The sequence below is a fragment of the Colobus angolensis genome, unplaced genomic scaffold (assembly GCF_000951035.1).
Source record: "Colobus angolensis palliatus isolate OR3802 unplaced genomic scaffold, Cang.pa_1.0 Scaffold99, whole genome shotgun sequence".
Lineage (NCBI taxonomy): Eukaryota > Metazoa > Chordata > Mammalia > Primates > Cercopithecidae > Colobus > Colobus angolensis.
Window position 1 is genome coordinate 471,979 of NW_012123931.1, and position 2,744 is coordinate 474,722.

Below are 2,744 nucleotides of genomic sequence, written 5' to 3' on the forward strand. Positions count from 1 at the left end.
GGAAGGTGGAGCTTGTAGTGAGCCCAGATCTGGCCACTGCACTCCAGCCTGGGCAACAGAGCGAGACTGCGTCTCAAAAAAAAAAAAAAAAAAAGTTGAACTCGTAGTAATAAGAGAGTAGAATGATAGTTACCAGGGGTTGTGGGGGTGGGTGGTGAGGGAGAAGAGGAGATATTGGTCAAAGGGTACAAATCTTCAGTTATAAAATGAATACATGCTGGAGACCTAATGTATTAGGTCTGTGACTAATAATGGTTAATAACCACCAGAGTGACTAATAGTGGTCAATAACAACATATTGTATGCTTACATTTGCTAAGAGAGGAAATCTCAAGTATTCTCATTACTACCAAACAAAAAAGATAATTATATGATGTGATCGATATGTTAATTACCTTGATTGTGGTAATCATTTCACAATGTATACATATATCAAAACGTTACAGTTTATGTCTTAAATATATACAATTTTATTTGTCAGTCATACCTCAGCTATGTAGGGGGGTAAAAAGAGCCTGGGTGCCACTTCTCCAGTTCTGGAATCATCTACCTCTAGTCCTTTTTATTTTATTTTTTAATTTAAGACAGTGCCGTGATCTGTTGCCCAGGCTGGAGTGCAGTGGCTCGATCATAGCTCACTGCAGCCTCAAACTCCTCGTCTCAAGTAGTTCTCCCACTTGAACCTCCAGAGCAGCTGACACTATAGGTGCAAGCCACCACACCCAGCTAATTTTTGTATTTTTAGTACAGATGAGATTTACCATGTTGGCCAAGCTGGCCTCTAACTCCTGATCTCAAGTTATCCACCCACCTCGGCCTCCCAAAGTCTGGGATAACAGGCATGAGCCACCACACCTGGCCTGAAGTCTTCACTGCCTAAGTCACTACTAGGTATTCTGTTGTTTGCAAACAAAAGTATTTCTAACTGATATACCCTATCTCTGGTTCTTCAGCTTGGTCAGCATTCCAATTCTGCTAATTCCAACAGATGAAGTAGCTTTGCAACCAGTTAACTTCATCTGCAAAATAGGGATAAAAATAACTACTTTACCTTGAGCAAAATTTCTGATTCAGTAGATCAGAGTGTGGTCAATGGGTCAGCAGATGAGTATCCTCTGGGAATTTCTTAGAAATGTACATTTTCGAACACCCCAGACATACTAAATTAGAAATTTCATGGGCGGAGCCAGCAAGCTGGTTTTTAATAAGCCCTTCAGGTCATTATTCTGGTACATGAGAAGGTTTGAGAACCACTGATACAGAGGGTCAAGTGGAATGGTTGCATGTCAGAAACACCTGGGGAACTTATACAGGTTCTCAAACTTCACCTGCAGAGTTCTGATTTAGCATTTCTGTGGTGCACCTATGAGTTTCTGTTTCCCCAAAGATCCCCAGGTGATTCAGAGTAAAACCAGGCATGGGAAACACTGAAATGGGTATGAAAGCAGGTCATGTGTGCCATGCGGCCATCACTCAAGTAAGAGGTGATGAACAGACCTGAGGGTCTCTGGGGACAGGTGAGTTGAATTCTGGCTTTTTTCAGGGGACTGACTACTTGATCTTAGTAGCCTTTTTCAGCCCTAAAATTCCAAGGATGTTAGCTTAGGAAGATTGAACTTGGCAGATCTCACTGGAACACATATATGGATAAATACATAGACTCATGACCAATAAGTGGAAGAGACTGGAATTTGACTAAAGTCTTAAAAGCAGCCTTCCCACCCACCCAGTAAATCCAAAACAGGTTTTATTTTCTACTTTTACCAGGTTTATGAAACAGCAGGTTGGCACTTTGGATGTTCATTTTTAGAGTGCTAGACTATGCCTGCTTCGTGCTAGGCTTGTGTTTTGAGGGTTATTTTGTTTGGGAAATATTATTTTTAAATAACAAACAGGCTTAGTGTTCCCATCGTCATAGAGAATTTTGCCTTCTAAAATGTGCTGCTTGTTATGGATTAAAACCTCCAGCTGAAGCCACCTGCTCATTGTCCATCTAAATATGATTTTATCTTCTTTTCCTCCCTCAACTTTGCCCTTGTACCGTTGAGGCCAATCGTTTCTTACCCTCTCCCACATCTCCTTTCCAGGAAAGTGCTGCCACTTTTTCAGGGAATCTGCTCCTTCACTCAACCCCTGCTGAGGGAATGAATGAATCCCTGGAGCTGCTTAAACAACCATAAGCACCTCGTTGATCATTTTGAAAGATACCAAGATGCTAATTTATTATTTTGAAACAAATAAAGGGGAGAAAGTTAAGCATTTTCCTTCTTTCCTTATATAAACCTTACCTTAGGCTAATCAAATAACTGAGGAGGGAAAGTCTGTCTGAATAGAAACTGAGCAATGAAAAAAGGGACAATAAAATTAAAATATCACCATTTTCCAAACCTTAATGAATTAATTGATCTAGGAAGCAATTATCAATGGCTGTTAGTATCATAAAAAGAGGGACAAGAAGACAGTATGTGTCTCCTATTGAAGTTATGGTACCACCTATGAAATCTTGCAAAAAAAATTGAACCTGAATCTGATTAAAGTCTATAAACTAATTAAAATTTATAGGAAATATAGGGGACAGAGGAACATGTTAGAAAACTGCTAAGGAGGCCAGGCGCAGTAGCTCATACCTGTAATCCCAGCACTTTGGGAGGCCGAGGCGGGCAGATCACCTGAGGTAGGGAGTTCGAGACTAGCCTGGCCAACATGGAGAAACACCATCTCTACTACAAATACAAAATTAGCCG